This window comes from Aquarana catesbeiana, linkage group LG02 (assembly GCF_042186555.1).
Source record: "Aquarana catesbeiana isolate 2022-GZ linkage group LG02, ASM4218655v1, whole genome shotgun sequence".
NCBI lineage: Eukaryota > Metazoa > Chordata > Amphibia > Anura > Ranidae > Aquarana > Aquarana catesbeiana.
In genome coordinates this window covers 17,304,937-17,324,053 of record NC_133325.1, presented here as the reverse complement: position 1 = coordinate 17,324,053, position 19,117 = coordinate 17,304,937, and the positions used below count along the sequence as shown (strand labels likewise).

Genomic DNA, 19,117 nt, shown 5'->3' with positions numbered 1-19,117 from the left:
CTAAATGAGTAGGATGAAGCAGGTCGCACCATCTTTGGATGAGGAGCATATAGCAGGAAACAGTAGCTCTCTGAATGAGAAGGATGAAGCATCCCACACTTTCTTTGGATGAGGAGGATAAAGCTAATTGCACTTCCTTTGAATGAGGTGGATGAAGCAGGTCGTACTATTTCTGGATGAGGAGGATGAAGAGGGAAACATTAGCTCTCTGGATGATGAGGGTAAAGCAGAAGCAGGTCATACCATCTCTGAATGAGGAGAATGAAGCAGGCCTCACTATCTCTGGATTTTGGAGATGAAGCACACCGCACTATCTCTGGATGCTGGGGATGAAGAAGCCGCACTATCTCTGGATGTTGGGGATGAAGCACACCGCACTATCTCTGGATGAGGAGGATAAAGCAGACCACACTTTCTTTGGATAAAGGGGGTGATGTAGGGTGCACTATCTCTAAATGAGGAGGATGAAGCAGGTTGCACCATATTTGGATGAGGAGCATATAGCAGGAAACAGTAGCTCTCTAAATGTGAACGATGAAGCATCCTGCACTTTCTTTGGATGAGGTGGATAAAGCGGACCGCCCTTCCTTTGGATGAGGTGGATGAAGCAGGTCGCACCATGTCTGGATGAGGTGGTTGAAGCAGGAAACAATAGTTCTCTGAATGAGGAGGATAAAGCAGGTCGTACCATTTCTGGATGAGGAGGATGAAGAAGGAAACATTAACTCTCTGGATTAGGAGGGTGAAGCAGAAGCAGGTGATATCATCTCTGGATGAGGAGGATGAAGCAGGCCTCACTTTCTCTGGATGAGGAGGATGAAGCAGGCCTCACTTTCTCTGGATAAGGAGGATGAAGCAGGTTGCACCATCTCTGGATGAGGAAGATGAAGAAGGAAACATTAGCTCTCTGGATGACTAGGATGAAGCAGACCACAGTATCCTCGGATGAAGCGGACGAGGCAGGCTATATTATGTCTGTCTGAGGAGGATTAAACAGGCAGCCGGTCTTTCTGCCTGGTCTTTTGTGGTAGGTCCTCAGGGGTCAGGTAAGGGACAGCTCACAATGCCCTGAGCTTGGCCTCTAAGACCCCCCCCTCAGCCTGGGCCCCAACCAGGCCACCCCCCAACGCCTCTTGCCCCATGGCTTAATCATAGGTTTCCTAAAATGAAGCCTTGAGGGCAAGGCAAAACGCGTTGGGATGCCTGCTTGGAGCTGTATTCACTTCTCACATACAGGTTTTTTGTAGTGATGTGCGGCTTAGGACGCTTCTTTCTTTGCAATGTTATCCATGGAGCTGAGATGAGCTCTGTCCTCGCCTACACTCACAGTGGTTTATTATATAAGAGAACCCATTGGAGCCTTGAGCAGCATCCGCAGTTTGGCATTTGTTCATAGTGAGCACAAAGTCAAATAGTGTTGTCTAACCCATATGCTGTGAACTACTTCATCAGCATTGGTTGCAGGGCCACACCTACTGCTAAGGCCCTGCATGCACATGATGTGAAACAATGGGATCACTTTAATTTATATCTGCTTTATAGGAGGTATAGCCAGATGTCACTGAACCAGGCATTCATTCAAAGTCAGGAGAAGCTATGTCAATGAAGATGAAGTCTACTGGAGAATTTCATATCTTGCATGCAACAGAGTGAACAACAATGGAACAGGTCCTCTTTAACATGATGCGTGCGGTGCATCCACCAGATACAGTATGTACTTGAGATGGAGAAGCGAACCAACATATCGTTTGCTCAGTCCTTTTGTAACAAATAGTTTTTTTTTTTTTTTTTTTGCTTCCTCATCTGCTGCTTCAGTGTTGAAGTATTGAGGAAGTAGCTACGTTTGAGAATTGAGCAGAGCGAGCACGGGTGTGTATGGGGGAAGAGAGACAAAGCTCCAACATATGCTTCCTAGATGGTTCCCTACAAGGTAAAGCTTCTATTTGAGGGGGGACAGTTGAGGTGACAAAGTCTTTGATCTCCTTTCTAATAATGGACCCCCCCCAGCTTCTGCCTGGTGGCCAGCCCTGGTCTGCCCTGCAGAGGCTGTGCTGTGCATGCTGGGACCTGACATTTCTTGACAGATGGAGGGGGTTGCAAGTTGCTTTTTACACTTTGAGGTTGAAGTTTTTTAAAATTCTGCACTTCCGGGACTTCGGGTTCACCTCGCCAGAGAGAAGAACCATTGAAAAAAAACGCTGAGAATTTGTGTGGTTTCCTGGTGTGTCAGCTGTCAGTGGCTAAGTGAGGGAATTGCCTTTGAGCTTAAAATGGCAAAAAAATTTGAGCAATTGTATTTATAAAGCTACAGGCTAGTTGTGAGAAATGTTCAAGTGGACCTTAAAAGCAGAATTGCAGGAAATACAGTTTATTAAAATTAAAAAATGTGGAGAAAACTGTCAGAGAGAGAATGACCTGTATTGGAGGTATTGACATAGTCCAGCTATGATAACCATCTGGGTGGGACGTACTTAAAAAAAATGTAATAAAAATGCTAAAATATTTCCCCTCCTGGGGAAAATGCTCCTTCAGGCCCTCTCCAGTGCTGGTCACGTGGCCAAAGCTTAGGTATTTACTCATGTGATTTCAGTTAAAGGAATCTTCAGCCAACCAGAGCTATGATCCACTACTTCAGCAGAGACAACATAACTACCGGACCAAGATTTTGATGGTCTAGGAAGCAATATACAAGTATAGGCGCAATAAACTGAAAAAGGCAGCAAAAATGGTCTAGGAAGCACTGAAGAGAGCTTCGAACAGCATTTCCTCCAGGAAAGGTCAGTATTTTAGCCCTTCTCTTTATCAATATCAGTCCATCCCAAAAATACTTTTATTTATATATATGCATTGGGTGTAAAAAGTCTACACTACAAAAGGTAAATCATTTCAGAACTTTTTCCACCTTTAATGTGACCTATAAACTGTACAACTCAGTTGAGCAGCCAACTGAAATCTTTTAATTGGAGGGAAGTAAAAAAAAAAATATCTGGTTGCATAAGTGTACACACCCTTACACTAATACTTTGTTGAAGCAACTTTTGATTTTGTTACAGCACTCAGTCTTTTTGGGTATGAGTCTATCAGCATGGCACATCTTGACTTGGCAATATTTGCCCGCTCTTCTTTGCAAAAAGACTTCAAATCTGTCAGATTGTGAGGGCATCTCCTGTGCACAGCCCTCTTCAGATCACCGTCACAGATTTTCAATGGGATTCAGGTCTGGGCTCTGGCTGGCCCATTCCAAAACTTTAATCTTCTTCGGGTGAAGCCATTTCTTTGTTGATTTGGATGTATGCTTTGGGTCGCTCTAATGCTGAAAGATGAAGTTCCTCTTCATGTTCATGGTTTGTGCCAATATTGACTGGTATTTGGAACCGTTCATAATTCCCTCTACCTTGACTAAGGCCCCTGTTCCAGCTTAAGAAAAACAGCCCCCAAGCATGATGCTGTCACCACCATGCTTCACAGTGGGTATGGTGTTCTTTTGGTGATGTGCAGTGTTGTTTTTGTGCCAAACATAACGTTTGGAATTATGGCCAAAAAGTTCAGCCTTGGTTGTCATCAGACCAGAACAAATTTCCCCACATGTTTTTGGAAGACTTCAGATGTGTTTTTGCAAAAATTTAGCCGGTGTGGGAGATTAGCTCATTGGGGATCACCTTTTCTGCAGCGTGCAGGCAGTTTGTTTAAAATCTGGTGGGTTGCCAGGTTTATTTAGCAGAGGTTTGCAAAATAATTAAAACAAACAGAAATAGTAAAACAAATCCTTGCCGTTCCGGCGCTAAACTATGCAGTAGTCTCCTCCCTATATGGTGTGGGGCTGGTCCCCGACACCCACAAAACATGTGGCAAAGCAAACCTTCTTTTTAAGTCCAAGCAGAGCTCCTCTAAGATTCCCTTCTGAGTTTCAGGCCAGAGCTCCGCTGTGCTCTCTTCCTGCTCATTTAAAGTCCACCTGAGCGTGGACTCAAGTGGACCACAACATCTGGACCGGAACCAAGCCTGCCACAGAGGCTGGAAAAACCCCGGGCCGGGTTCCGCTTCAGTCTCTTGCAACAGAACGCAAATATATAGATTATCCATTACTTCACCTCGCATGCCGTCACACCGGGAATGGATGTTTTTCTTGGTAAGAAAAGGCTTCAGTCTTGCCACTTTACCCCATAGCCCAGATATATGAAGAACACGGGAGATTGTTGTCACACGTACCACACATATAAAAATAACAATCACGCAAATTAAATAAGTGATGAAATACACTTGATTAAAGTGCAAAGTGCAAAAATAATTCCACTAATCATGTAATTCTAACCAACTTATCTTAATGGAATAAGTAGATAAGTGCTACACACGTTAAACAAATAAAGTGCAGAGTGCATTAAAAATAGCAATAAAATAGGAAAAAAGTCAGTGTAATATCAAGAAAATAGTCCAAAAATGATTAAATTATATTCCTCCACTGAGTGACAGATAATGAATCTTCTGTGACACACCAATGTGGTAATCAGGGACTCTTACCAGATAGAAGGGGCCACCTATCGCTAGTATGGCCAACCAAGCAAGCCAATTAACCTCTGTGGGGTAACAGGGCAAAGCCAGATGAAATTTTCTCTATAGCCTCCACTCACAGCGATATCCCCAGATCATCCAGAGGAGTTTCATAAGGAGGAGAAAAGACTCCAATATTGTGATACCATTTAAATATATTCTGTTTATTGTAGAAAAAAGGGGGCCAAATGGCTACTTACAAGGTTTAAAACACATACGCGCACATATAAAATCTTATTGCCGGCAAACAAACGAACACCCGTCTTTCCGGGTTCACATGAGGCACGATGGCGTCAGCGCTTAGCACTGCCAGCCATGTTTCGTCACACGGGACGTCTTCCTGGGGCGTCCCATATATTTTTCCCTTATTTATATCACATGGTTAATCATAGCAATCTCTATTTTAGATCATTTTTGTCCTTATTTAGCGCAGTATATTCCCTTTGTTTTTTTATGTTTTACATGTACGACACAGCCAGTACTTGACAGATATTCCCGCAGCTCCTTTAATGTTGCTTTAGGCCTCATGGCAGCCTCCCTGACCATTTTTATTTCTCAGCTTCATCAATTTTGGAGGGAAGTCCAGTTCTTGGTAATGTCAATGTTGTGCCATATTTTCTCCACTCCTGACTGATACCTTTTAACAATGAGATCCCTCTGATTCTTTGGAAGCTCTCTGCAGACTATTGCTTTTGCTGTAGGATGTGACTAAGAAAATGTCAGGAAAGACCTACTAGAACAGGTAATTTTTTTACATCACAGAAACCTGACATTTTAACAGGGGTAGACTTTTTATATACATTATATATATATATATATATATATATATATATATATATATATATATATATATATATATATATATATATATAATTTTTATGGTGAAACTTTGACACATTTTTCTAATTGAATCTTGGGTGGAAAATGTGCAGACTTTTAAAAAGGCCTCTTTTGGTCCTAATACTCAATGGAGGAAACTGAACACTCCAGGCTTTTTAGTTGTGTGCAGGGCTTTTTTTCAGCAGGAACTAGGGGGACATCAGTTCCACCACCTCTGGCTCAGGTCTTCTGCTCCCTGCTCACCACTATCACTTGGTAACACTGAAGTCCAGCTTCTGCAATTACAAGTGATAGCTTATCTCCCAGTAGCTCCCACAGGTCAGATCTCCTGCGCAGATCCCACTGAGTGCCAGACAGGGACAAGGGAGATACAGAACAGGTGCCCAGGTTTCAGTGCAGTCATGGGCAGGAGAGGGTACGTGGTAGGCTGCACCCTCTGTGGTCTCCATTTTTTCCCTGGTGACCAGTAGTTGATGCTCCTATTGCATGACCTCCCTTGCAAGTGACTGTAGTATAGTATAGTATGCTGGGAGGTACTACAGCCGGATAGGTGCTTCAGCTTAATATTGCAACAAAGGTAGAAAACATGACAGATGGTGGAGCTTTTAAGGAGGGGGGAGAAGATGAGGGCAGTGGAGGGAGGGGCTGTATGCACTATTTGATGCCATTTGGCGGGTATGTGTGTGTGTGGCAGGCATGGTTGAGTTCCTGCACCTATTCTCTGAGAAAAAAGCCCTGTTTGTATGTCTTCTGTCTGTTGGTTTTCCCCATCCCACCACATCTGAGCTGTGTTTGTGGGGGAAAGGTGAACAAACTTCCTGAATTGGGAAGAGGTTTTATTACAAGTCATTAAGTTTCCCATTGTAGCGTACTAGCTACGTGAATTTTTATTTTGTTATAAAATTCCATCAACACAACATGGTGTACACAGCTGCTCACCAGTTGTAAGCTTATGCTTCCTCATGATTATCCTCAGCGTTATCTGAACATATAAAAAAATTACTATAGGTTAGAGTGAAGAACAAATGATTCTGTATATATTGTCGCTGGGATTTTAAAAAAAGTCCTGTTTCTATACCTAATGAATAACAGATTATCAATGTACAATGGATATAAAATGTCTACACACCCCTGTTAAAATGTCAGGTTTCTGTGATGTAAAAAAATGAGACAAAGATAAATAATTTCAGAACTTTTTCCATCTTTAATGTGAGCTATAAACTGTACAACTCAATTGAAAAACAAACTGAAATCTTTTGGGGGGGGAGTAAATATAAAAAATGTAAATAATGTGATTGCAAGTGTGCACACCCTCCTATAACTGGGGATGTATGTTCAGAATTAAGCAATCACATTCAAACCCATGTTAAATAGGAGTCAGTACACAACGGCCATCATTTAAAGTGCCTCCGATTAACCCCAAATAAAGTTAATCTGTTCTAGTAGGTCTTTCCTGACATTTTCTTAGTCGCATCCTACAACAAAAGCAATGGTCTGCAGAGAGCTTCCAAAGCATCAGAGGGATCTCATTGCAAAAGGTATCAGTCAGGAGAAGGGTACAAAAGAATTTCCAAGGCATTAGATATACCATGGAACAGAGTGAAGACCGTCATCATCAAGTGGAGAAAATATGGCACAACAGTGACAATACCAAGAACTGGACATCCCTCCAAAGTTGATGAAAAGACGAGAAGAAAAGGCCAAGAGGCCTACAGCAACATTAAAGGAGCTGCAGGAATATCTGGCTGTGTGGTACATGTGACAACAATCTAGCGTATTCTTCATATGTCTGGGCTATGGGGTAGAGTGGTAAGACGGAAGCCTTTTCTTACGAAACATCCAAACCCAGCTACTATTTGCAAAAACACATCTGAAGTCTCTCAAAAGCATTTTGATTCCAAAAGAATTTTAATTCCAAAAGATATGTTTGGTGCAAAAACAACACATCACCAAAAGAACATCATACACCATGAAGCATGGTGGTGGCAGCATCATGCTTGCGGGGTGTTTTTTTTTTAGCTGGAATAGGGGCCTTAGTCAAGGTAGAGAGAATTATGAACAGTTCCAAATACCAGTCAATATTGGCACAAAAACCTTCAGGCTTCTGCTAGAAAGCTGAGCATGAAGAGGAACTTCATCTTTCAGCATGACAACGACCCAAAGCCTACATCCAAATCAACAAAGGAATGACTTCACCAGAAGAAGATTAAAGTTTTGAAATGGCCCAGACAGAGCCCAGACCTGAATCTGATTGAAAATCTGTGGGGTGATCTGTAGAGGGCTGTGCACAGGAGATGCCCTCTAAATCTGACAGATTTGGAGTGTTTTTGCAAAGAAGAGTGGGCAAATATTGCCACGTCAAGATGTGCCCTGCTGATAGACTCATGACCAAAAAGACTCAGTGCTGTAATAAAATCAAAATATGCTTCAACAAAGTATTAGTGTAAGGGTGTGCACACTTATGCAACCATATTATTTTAGTTTTTTATTTTAACTTCCCTCCACCTAAACAATTTCAGTTTGTTGTTCAAATGAGTTGTACAGTTTATAGGTCACATTAAAGGTAGAAAAAAGGTCTAAAATTATTTATTTTTTGTCTCATCTTTTTACATCATAGAAACCTGACATTTTAACAGGGGTGTCTAGAGTTTTTACATCCAATGTATCTCCCATACCAAATCCTACAATTCTTAAAGGTGGGTTCTTCTGCAAGTCATATAGAGTTGCTCCCACCATCTCATACATAGGCTGGCAAGAGATGGGGAAAATCAAGACTCCATTGCAGCTCCACATCAAGCTCCCATTGCAGCTCCACATCAAGCTCCCATCGCAGTTCCACAACTTGCAAAAACAAAACCCTGCAAAACCTAAATTAAGGGTGCTCAGCGTGTGGCCTGTGGGCCGCATGTGGCCCACAGAGCCCTCTGATATGGTCCATGACCTCAAACCAAGCCTATGCTCTGGGATGGCAGGTCAGCAATCCCAGATTGTGATCAATGGGTTCCCAAACCCCCATCCCAGAGTATCAGAGTGCATGAAGCCGGCGTTGGCAGCTGAGGACGCAGGTGGCCATGAAGGGAGTCGGAGCCACATATGCTGATGCTTCCTTTGTGCCGGCTCCTGTCCCAGGCAGAGTAATGCCAAGTGCACTTTGCCTGCGACCTTTCTAGCAGCCTGGAGAGCAATGCAAGCAGAAGCCAGAAGAGGAAAAGATCAATAAATTAAACATAACATACACTGCACTTTTGCATTGGGCATATTAGCACTTCTAAAAGAGGGTTATTAGGCTGCTTTAACACTGATCTGCATGTGCAGCGCAGTGTACCTGTGGTTTTCCTGTGGGTTAGCTGTATTGAGCTCCACAGCCATCCTGTGTCACTCCATGAATTTGTGACTCCATGGGACCCAGAGCATCCTATGTCACCTTGTGACCCCTGTGACTCCAAAGCACCCTGAGCATCCTGTGTCACCCTGTGTTCCCCATGACTCCAGAGCACCCTCAGCATCCTGTGTCACTCAGTGACCCTTTGTCTCCATGGGACCCTGAGCATCCTGTGTCACCTGTGACTCTGGAGCACCCTGTGTCATCCAGTAACCCCTTAGACTATAGTGTGCTCCTGCTTTTCTAATTGCATCCAGTGTGCCCCCGTTCGCCCAGTGACTCTCTGTGCACCCACAGTTCCTCCATGAAACCTATCTTTCTATGCACACTCTGGCATGCTTCTGTAATCTCCTGGATAGGCTTTTGGACCAGAGGTTACTGAACCTACAAATAGGAGGCAACCTTATAATCAATAAAACCCTGCTTCTTTATTTCACCAGGAGAGTTCTCTGAAAAGTCAACATGGGATTCCTCAACAGGGGACCAGTATGTGGTTATATCAGTAAGCTGCTCTAAAGCCTCAGATTTATAGTCATTGGACTTTAACGCAAGCAGGCCTCTCCCTCTTACCAGCCGGCTGTGTTACTATGTCGGCATGTTCTTAGACTTCTCTATAGCACACTGCTTCCCTAAAGTAGGTACATGAGAACCCACAGTAATGCATTTAGGGGAAATCAGCTTTTCTAAGGCTGACCACACACTTGCAGGCTGAACAAAAAAAAAGAAAAATCTAACAGGTTCCTCCAGCTTGGGTAGACAACTCTCCCGTTGCGCCCTTTTTAAGTCTGATAGCGGATGCAGGCAGCTGTCAGAAAACCCAAACAGCAGCTGCATCTGATTGGATGCAACTATTTGTCCAGAAAAGTCTGGTGCATTTGATTTTTCCATTGAAGGATGTTGGGCAGGAGGGTGATGACCGGGCTTCCCATGGAGCAAATTTTGACCAGTTCTTCAAGAACCATATGAAATTCCCATATTGTATGGCCAACTTAACTCATAAAGTTTGTCGGTAAGCACACTTCTTCGTTCCTAGTCCCGATGAAAAAAAAAATCTTGATTGTCAATATGAAAATTAATCTTCAGCATTACAGTTTAGATTTCTGGAGATTGTTCCTCAAAAGAGCAATAATTGTGTTTTATTTTAAACATTCGCCTTAGTGGAAATCCAAGACATCAGAATATTCTCTTTCAATTATTTTTTTTTTTAGAAGTTTGCAATTTGCAGGGCAGTGCAAGCAAATACTGAACATACAAGCTCAAACAGTACATCACCAATACAAGTGAACATACAGCTTTGGATTTCTGTACGATCATTTGAATACGGGTTTCGAAGGGTGCTGGGAAATCTTTGAGTAGGTGCAGCCAAATCTGAACATATACGGGAAGCAATAGTTACCATAGTGGCAAGAAAATGCGATCCATTGAAAGGAAAATAGTCCTGTAATGAAAAGCTATCTTAATCTCCTAAAGCCTTTAGTCCACCCGATGAATCAACAAATCCAAGTCATTTGGGCAAATGCCCATCAGCAAATAAACTGTGTATGGTGATGTTGTGTATGATGATGATGTTAGATAATGAAAGCAGTTGAAAGAGAAGTGAGGTAGAAAAACTCAAAAAGAGGAAAAGAGAAAAAAGAGGTTTATAGATAAGGGTTGGGTAGGGCAGGGGACTGGGCAATTGATCTCCCCAACTTGTATCTCCATTTGGGTCTGCCGTAAAGCTAGTTTTGTGTGTTAAATGGCCAACAGGGACTGGTGGAAGCCTTTTGGTAGGTACAGTAATATTTTAAACCTATTGGGTTTAAACTCGCTCAAATGTTCACATAGAGTCCTTAAATAGAAAAACAAAAAAATTATTATATTGCAGCTTACCTATTTTTTTTATTTTTCAACTTCCTTTACCACATCTCAACCTTTTTTCCTTCTAGCAGACGTTCTTAACCAGGGTTCCCTATGGTTTCTCCAGCAGTGGTGGCTGGTGCTCCATTTTTTTGGGGGCAGGGGACAAACAAACCACAAGCCTGCCCCCCTCCCCCTGTTCGGTCAGTCAAACCCCTCCCCGTTTGGTCAGACCGTTAGTCAACATCCCCCCCCCGTCGCTCGGTCAATCGGCAATACAACACACAACCTTGCCCCCCACCACCGCTCACCCGTCCTCCCACCAACCCCAGACTTACCCCATCTAGGTCGTGGTCGACTTCCCCCAGTGTCTCCTCCTCGGCGGCCAATACAGTCGATTCTCCTCTTGCCCAATTGAGTCTCAGAACCCGCTTCCTGATTGGCCGGGAGGAGAATCAGGAAGACAATAGCGAATATTAAATTTGCTATTGTCATACAACTGGGCGGGCTCAGGTTGCAGTGCTCTGCGTCCCCAAGCCCACCCTTTTTTTAAACCAATTAGAGCCTCAGGCTCTAATCATTTGCTTTAAAAAGAAGAAAAAACCCCATTGGAATCTATGCGTCCAACGTCTGCATGTAGATTAGGGGCTGGGCGCGCGGATTAGGGTGTGCCCCTAATGGAGCGACCGCCACTACTCCAGAGGTTGCTAGGGGTTCCTTGAGCAATGAGCAATTTCTGCCTCTCAGATATATAACCACAGACACCATTGATCTTTTTTATTTATCTGTAAGGGGGGATTCTTCCTAATGACCACAAATGTATGGAGAATTCTTCCCAGTGAGCATCACACTAGTGAATGGTGAGCTGTAGATATAGCAATTATTAGTAGGGGCTTCCTGAGGCTGGAACATTGTTTCAAGGGTTCATCCATGTTAAAAGGTTGAGAACGGCTTCCCTATAGGAACCCTTGAAATTATTTTTATAATTTTTAAATCTCGAGGACCCCCTGTTAAACTAGTTCATTGGGGGTCAGTCAGGGCCATCTTTAAAATTGATTGGACCCTGGGCAAACGTTTTCTTACCCCCCCATACAATTTCGCTCTCCACCTGCTCTGAGACATATAATAAATAGCAGCTAGACTTATAATCAGTTCACTTTATCAGATCAGGCAGCGATTGCGATTGGTTGCCAGAGGTTACAGTGTATCATTACCACTTACTGACTGGTTGCTAGAGGTTACAGCGCACATTACGGTTCACTAATTAGTTGCTAGATGTTACAGCCCATGATTTCTGCTTGTTGATTGGTTGCTAGAGATTACTGTACAGTAATACTGCTCACTGATTGGTTGCTAGAGGTTACAGCACATCATCTCCTCACTGCAGGGGAGCATGATCTACATATGAATGCCGCCTTTATTTACATATCTATGCCGCCGAATGCAGCTATTTACATATGGATGTCGGTTATTTGCATGTAAACAAAGAGTCTGCAGGTGAGTCATCTGTACACGACAATAGGGCAGAGCTGGGCAGCATTAGTAGCAGCACTTCACACTGAGATATCAGGACACAGCAAGGGACTAAAACTTCAAGGGACAAGGGAATTTAAACTGGGATAGTTGGCAAGTATGAGGCAGCTGCTTTGGCCCCGCAACAATGACAGGGCCCAGGGCAGCTGCCCCTTTTGCCCTGCCTTAAAGATGGCCCTGGGGTCAGCGAGAAAAATGTCCCTAAAGCCTAGTACACACGGGCCGAAAGTCGGATGACATTTGGCCTGTGTGTGTCGTAGCCGGTCCCACAGAAGCCGGCCTTTTGGATTACCAGCAGCCAACTGGCTGCTGAACAGCACTCTCAGCCAATGGTTGGGGGCCATTCCCCTTTCAGAACACAATACCACAGGGGGGGAGATCGCTGTTCTGGTCTGGTGGGGGGGGGGGGGTCGTACCCCTGTCAGAACACAAAAGCACAGCGGGGGAGATCACTGTACTAACATTGGATTGTTAGTACAGCGGCTCCGACCTGAGCTGTGAGCTTTTTTTCATTCAACCTGCTGGCTTGAACGAAAAAAAAAAAAATAGTGATGTGTACGAGACTTTACATTGGTGGCCAGTAGAAGGAATGTCCCCCCCTTAGAGTGATTACCAGAATGTGACCCTTAAAAACACCTAAAAAGATCATTGGTGTCCTGGAGTGGCATCAACCCCTATCCAATGGGAGGTCATCAAGCTGTCCAGTAAAAGTGACAATTAAAAGGTTATGACAACCTATTACCACTGACAGGGGTGCTTACAGTCAGTTTTTATTTATTCATATCAGACCTTTATCCCAAAAAGAAAGAAAAAAAAGCAGTTCCTGTAGCTCCTTAAAAGAATGTTAGCTGAAGTTTGGCTTTAATTTGTTAGTGTATCTAAATCTGCTAGTTCATCTAACACTCCTCCCCCCCAGACTTACAATGCTGCTGTCAAAACCCCGGTACAATTTTTAGAGCACATGGTCGGCTTTTGTAAAGCTATCGGAGCGGCTAATTAGCCGCTCGATTCAGTGGTGGCTGGTGAGTTTTTTGTTCCGGGGGGTGGCAAACAACCATCTCCCCGACACGTCTGCCGGTTGGTCCGGCACTTACCTGGATAGATAGAACCAGATAGATGGGCTGTGTCAGCAATCCCAGATTGTGATCAATGGGTTCCCAAACCCCCATCCCAGAGTATCAGAGTGCATGAAGCTGGCGTTGGCAGCTGAGGACGCAGGTGGCCATGGAGGGAGCAGGAGCCTCATATGCTGATGCTTCCTTTGTACCGGCTCCTGTCCCAGGCGGAGTAATGCCAAGTGCACTTTGTCTGCGACCTTTCTAGCAGCCTGGGGAGCAATGCAAGCAGAAGCCGGAAGAGGAAAAGATCAATGGATTAAACATAACATACACTGCACTTTTGCATTGGGCATATTAGCACTTCTAAAAGAGGGTTATTAGGCTGCCTTCACACTGATCCGCATGTGCAGCGCAGTGTACCTGTGGTTTTCCTGTGGGTTAGCTGCATTGAGCTCCACAGCCATCCTGTGTCACTCCATGAATTTGTGACTCCATGGGACCCAGAGCATCCTATGTCACCTTGTGACCCCTGTGACTCCAAAGCACCCTGAGCATCCTGTATCACCCTGTGTTCCCCATGACTCCAGAGCACCCTCAGCATTCTGTGTCACTCGGTGACCATTTGACTCCATGGGACCCTGATCATCCTGTGTCACCTGTGACTCTGGAGCATCCTGTGTCATCCAGTAACCCCTTAGAGCCGGTTCACACGGGGGCGACTTGTCAGGCGACCTAGCCGCCTGACAAGTCGCCTCCCGTTCTGTACAATGGAACCGTTCTAATCGGAGCGACGCAAGTCGTTCCGACTTAGAAAAAAGGTTCCTGTACTACTTTGGGGGCGACTTGCATAGACTTCTATACAGAAGTCGTTTTGCAAGTCGCCGTGGCAGTCGACTTCTATACAGAAGTCGTTCCGCTTCTAGTGTGAACCTGCTCTTAGACTATAGTGTGCTCCTGCTTTTCTAATTGCAGCCAGTGTGCCCCCTTTCGCCCAGTGACTCTCTGTGCAACCACAATTCCTCCATGAAACCTGTCTTTCTATGCACACTCTGGCATGCTTCTGTAATCTCCTGGATAGGCTTTTTGACCAGAGGTTACTGAACCTACAAATAGGAGGCAACCTTATAATTAATAAAACCCTGCTTCTTTATTTCACCAGGAGAGTTCTCTGAAAAGTCAACATGGGATTCCTCAACAGGGGACCAGTATGTGGTTATATCAGTAAGCTGCTCTAAAGCCTCATATTTATAGTCATTGGACTTTAACGCAAGCAGGCCTCTCCCTCCTACCAGCCGGCTGTGTTACTATGTCGGCATGTTCTTTGACTTCTCTATAGCCACATTGCTTCCCTAAAGTAGGTACATGAGAACCCACAGTAATGCATTTAGGGGAAATCAGCTTTTCTAAGGCTGACCACACACTTGCAGGCTGAACAAAAAAAAGAAAAATCTAACAGGTTCCTCCAGCTTGGGTAGACAACTCTCCAGTTGTGCCCTTTTTAAGTCTGATAGTGCATGCAGGCGGCTGTCAGAAAACCCAAACAGCAGCTGCATCTGATTGGATACAACTATTTGTCCAGAAAAGTCTGGTGCATTTGATTTTTCCATTGAAGGATGTTGGGCAGGAGGGTGATGACCGGGCTTCCCATGGAGCAAATTTTGACCAGTTCTTCAAGAACCATATGAAATTCCCATATTGTATGGCCAACTTAACTCATAAAGTTTGTCGGTAAGCACACTTCTTCGTTCCTAGTCCCGAAGAAAAAAAAAATCTTGATTGTCAATATGAAAATTCATCTTCATCATTACAGTTTAGATTTCTGGAGTTTGTTCCTCAAAAGAGCAATAATTGTGTTTTATTTTAAACATTCGCCTTAGTAGAAATCCAAGACATCAGAATATTCTCTTTCAATTATTTTTTTTTTTAGAAGTTTGCAATTTGCAGGGCAGTGCAAGCAAATACTGAACATACAAGCTCAAACAGTACATCACCAATACAAGTGAACATACAGCTTTGGATTTCTGTACGATCATTTGAATATGGGTTTCGAAGGGTGCTGGGAAATCTTTGAGTAGGTGCAGCCAAATCTGAACATATACGGGAAGCAATAGTTACCATAGTGGCAAGAAAATGAGGTCCATTGAAAGGAAAATAGTCCTGTAATGAAAAGCTGGGTCAATCTCCTAAAGCCTTTAGTCCACCCGATGAATCAACAAATCCTAGTCATTTGGGCAAATGCCCATCAGCAAATAAACTGTGTATGGTGATGTTGTGTATGATGATGATGTTAGATAATGAAAGCAGTTGAAAGAGAAGTGAGGTAGAAAACCTCAAAAAGAGGAAAAGAGAAAAAAGAGGTTTATAGATAAGGGTTGGGTAGGGCAGGGGACTGGGCAATCGATCTCCCCAACTTGTATCTCCATTTGGGTCTGCCGTAAAGCTAGTTTTGTGTGTTAAATGGCCAACAGGGACTGGTGGAAGTCTTTTGGTAGGTACAGTAATATTTTAAACCCATTGGGTTTAAACTCGCTCAAATGTTCACATAGAGTCCTTAATTAGAAAAACCAAAAAATTATTATATTGCAGCTTACCTATTCTTTTTATTTTTCAACTTCCTATACCACATCTCAACCTTTTTTCCTTCTAGCAGACGTTCTTAACCAGGGTTCCCTATGGTTTCTCCAGCAGTGGTGGCTGGTGCTCCATTTTTTTGGGGGCAGGGGACAAACAAACCACAAGCCTGCCCCCCTCCCCCTGTTCGGTCAGTCAAACCCCTCCCCGTTTGGTCAGACCGTTAGTCAACATCCCCCCCCCGTCGCTCTGTCAATCGGCAATACAACACACAACCTCGCCCCCACCGCTGCTCACCCGTCCTCCCACCAGCCCCGTACTTACCCCATCTAGGTCATGGTCGACTTCCCCCAGTGTCTCCTCCTCGGCGGCCAATACAGTCGATTCTCCTCTTGCCCAATTGAGTCTCAGAACCCGCTTCCTGATTGGCCGGGAGGAGAATCAGGAAGACAATAGCGAATATTAAATTTGCTATTGTCATACAACTGGGCGGGCTCAGGTTGCAGTGCTCTGCGTCCCCAAGCCCACCCTTTTTTTAAACCAATTAGAGCCTCAGGCTCTAATCATTTGCTTTAAAAAGAAGAAAAAACCCCATTGGAATCTATGCGTCCAACGTCTGCATGTAGATTAGGGGCTGGGCGCGCGGATTAGGGTGTGCCCCTAATGGAGCGACCGCCACTACTCCAGAGGTTGCTAGGGGTTCCTTGAGCAATGAGCAATTTCTGCCTCTCAGATATATAACCACAGACACCATTGATCTTTTTTATTTATCTGTAAGGGGGGATTCTTCCTAATGACCACAAATGTATGGAGAATTCTTCCCAGTGAGCATCACACTAGTGAATGGTGAGCTGTAGATATAGCAATTATTAGTAGGGGCTTCCTGAGGCTGGAACACATTGTTTCAAGGGTTCATCCATGTTAAAAGGTTGAGAACGGCTTCCCTATAGGAACCCTTGAAATTATTTTTATAATTTTTAAATCTCGAGGACCCCCTGTTAAACTAGTTCATTGGGGGTCAGTCAGGGCCATCTTTAAAATTGATTGGACCCTGGGCAAACGTTTTCTTACCCCCCCATACAATTTCGCTCTCCACCTGCTCTGAGACATATAATAAATAGCAGCTAGACTTATAATCAGTTCACTGTATCAGATCAGGCAGCGATTGCGATTGGTTGCCAGAGGTTACAGTGTATCATTACCACTTACTGACTGGTTGCTAGAGGTTACAGCGCACATTACGGCTCACTAATTAGTTGCTAGATGTTACAGCCCATGATTTCTGCTTGTTGATTGGTTGCTAGAGATTACTGTACAGTAATACTGCTCACTGATTGGTTGCTAGAGGTTACAGCACATCATCACATCATCTCCTCACTGCAGGGGAGCATGATCTACATATGAATGCCGCCTTTATTTACATATCTATGCCGCCGGATGCAGCTATTTACATATGGATGTCGGTTATTTGCATGTAAACAAAGAGTCTGCAGGTGAGTCATCTGTACACAACAATAGGGCAGAGCTGGGCAGCATTAGTAGCAGCACTTCACACTGAGATATCAGGACACAGCAAGGGACTAAAACTTCAAGGGACAAGGGAATTTAAACTGGGATAGTTGGCAAGTATGAGGCAGCTGCTTTGGCCCCGCAACAATGACAGGGCCCAGGGCAGCTGCCCCTTTTGCCCTGCCTTAAAGATGGCCCTGGGGTCAGCGAGAAAAATGTCCCTAAAGCCTAGTACACACGGGCCGAAAGTCGGATGACATTTGGCCTGTGTGTGTCGTAGCCGGTCCCACAGAAGCCGGCCTTTTGGATTACCAGCAGCCGACTGGCTGCTGAACAGCACTCTCAGCCAATGGTTGGGGGCCATTCCCCTTTCAGAACACAATACCACAGGGGGGGAGATCGCTGTTCTGGTCTGGTGGGGGGGGGGGGTCGTACCCCTGTCAGAACACAATAGCACAGCGGGGGAGATCACTGTACTAACATTGGATTGTTAGTACAGCGGCTCCGACCTGAGCTGTGAGCTTTTTTTCATTCAACCTGCTGGCTTGAACGAAAAAAAAAAAATAGTGATGTGTACGAGACTTTACATTGGTGGCCAGTAGAAGGAATGTCCCCCCCTTAGAGTGATTACCAGAATGTGACCCTTAAAAACACCTAAAAAGATCATTGGTGTCCTGGAGTGGCATCAACCCCTATCCAATGGGAGGTCATCAAGCTGTCCAGTAAAAGTGACAATTAAAAGGTTATGACAACCTATTACCACTGACAGGGGTGCTTACAGTCAGTTTTTATTTATTCATATAAGACCTTTATCCCAAAAAGAAAGAAAAAAAAGCAGTTCCTGTAGCTCCTTAAAAGAATGTTAGCTGAAGTTTGGCTTTAATTTGTTAGTGTATCTAAATCTGCTAGTTCATCTAACACTCCTCCCCCCCAGACTGACAATGCTGCTGTCAAAACCCCGGTACGATTTTTAGAGCACATGGTCGGCTTTTGTAAAGATATCGGATCGGCTAATTAGCCGCTCGATTCAGTGGTGGCTGGTGAGTTTTTTGTTCCGGGGGGCGGCAAACAACCATCTCCCCGGCACGTCTGCCGGTTGGTCCGGCACTTACCTGGATAGATAGAACCAGATAGATGGGCGGTGTCAGCAATCCCAGATTGTGACCAATGGGTTCCCAAACCCCCATCCCAGAGTATCAGAGTGCATGAAGCCGGCGTTGGCAGCAGAGGACGCAGGTGGCCATGGAGGGAGCAGGAGCCACATATGCTGATGCTTCCTTTGTACCGGCTCCTGTCCCAGGCGGAGTAATGCCAAGTGCACTTTGTCTGCGACCTTTCTAGCAGCCTGGGGAGCAATGCAAGCAGAAGCCGGAAGAGGAAAAGATCAATGGATTAAACATAACATACACTGCACTTTTGCATTGGGCATATTAGCACTTCTAAAAGAGGGTTATTAGGCTGCCTTCACACTGATCCGCATGTGCAGCGCAGTGTACCTGTGGTTTTCCTGTGGGTTAGCTGCATTGAGCTCCACAGCCATCCTGTGTCACTCCATGAATTTGTGACTCCATGGGACCCAGAGCATCCTATGTCACCTTGTGACCCCTGTGACTCCAAAGCACCCTGAGCATCCTGTGTCACCCTGTGTTCCCCATGACTCCAGAGCACCCTCAGCATTCTGTGTCACTCGGTGACCATTTGACTCCATGGGACCCTGATCATCCTGTGTCACCTGTGACTCTGGAGCATCCTGTGTCATCCAGTAACCCCTTAGAGCCGGTTCACACGGGGGCGACTTGTCAGGCGACCTAGCCGCCTGACAAGTCGCCTCCCGTTC

The 19,117-nt window shown here is 44.6% G+C and overlaps 1 protein-coding gene across 8 annotated transcripts in view; it reads left to right on the top strand.

Moving 5' to 3' along the window:
- ARAP1 (ArfGAP with RhoGAP domain, ankyrin repeat and PH domain 1) overlaps window positions 1–19,117 on the top strand; it is a 324,988-nt gene that overhangs the window by 29,653 nt on the left and 276,218 nt on the right. The window contains exon 1 of one of the 8 annotated variants that reach the window (XM_073612621.1): window positions 1,814–1,930. The exons of the other annotated variants lie outside the window; for them this stretch is intronic. The gene's annotated coding sequence lies outside the window, so the exon portion shown is untranslated. Of the gene's footprint in view, window positions 1–1,813; window positions 1,931–19,117 lie in introns of those variants that run through there. 8 annotated transcript variants of the gene reach the window in all.